The sequence below is a fragment of the Microtus ochrogaster genome, unplaced genomic scaffold (assembly GCF_000317375.1).
Source record: "Microtus ochrogaster isolate Prairie Vole_2 unplaced genomic scaffold, MicOch1.0 UNK62, whole genome shotgun sequence".
Classification (NCBI taxonomy): domain Eukaryota; kingdom Metazoa; phylum Chordata; class Mammalia; order Rodentia; family Cricetidae; genus Microtus; species Microtus ochrogaster.
The window spans coordinates 1876116-1877071 of NW_004949160.1; positions in this window are offsets into that span (position 1 = coordinate 1876116).

The window sequence follows — 956 nt, forward strand, 5'->3', positions numbered from 1 at the left end:
AAAAAAAAGAAAGAAAGAAAGGGAAAAAGAAAAGAAAATCCATTTCAAGAAACAGAGAAAGGCCCTAAAAGGGTCAAGGCTATCCTGTGAGACAAATTATATCTCCAACCTCACAACTTCATAGTTCTCTTCCATTGTATATCTATTTCTTCTAGCTTGAAATAACCCTTCTGGTAATTGTGAACAGCTCAATATGGGTGTTGAGAATTGAACTCTGGTCCTATGCAAGGGCAATATATACTTAACTGCTGAGCCATTTCCCCAACCTTTTGCTTTTTCTCTTTTGAGAAAAGGTCTCATATAGGCTGGGCCAGCCTCAAATCCCTAAGTAGCCAAGGATGCCCTTGAACTGCTGATCTGCCTGCCTTTCACTCCCACTGTGCTGGGACTGCAGGCATCCACCACCATGCCCAATTTTATGAGGTACTGGGTATTGAACCCAGGGCTTCACACATGCTAGTCAGGCTCTCAAGCAACTGAGCCGCATCCCTAGACCGTCACTTTCTTGCTGAGCTGCTCAGAAGGCTGGATAGGTGTCTTGGTTAGTTTATTGTCAAACCTGGAAAGACAGAACCTCAGTTGAGGAATTCTCTCCATCAGATTGCCTTTGGGCATGTCTGTAGGGAATTTTCTTGATTGTTAATTGGTATAGGAGGCTCCAACCCCTGTGGGAGATGCCATCCCTAGGCAAGATGTAAGCGGTGTTTCTCCTTCCTCGTGGTTTCTGCTTCAGTCCTGCCCTGACTTCTCACAGTGGTGGACTGTAACTTCTTCCCCTTTGCTTTGATTGTGATGAACTAGGACATCAGGTGCATATGCTCAAGAGGGAGCGAGATTCCTTCCACCTCTGTTTGGCCAAGCACAGAGGCACTTTTGTGTTCCAGACAGCCAAGGACCGTGGGGTGACAGGGAACCAGTTGCACCATGGTGCAGTTTTAGTGCTAAAATTGATTTGG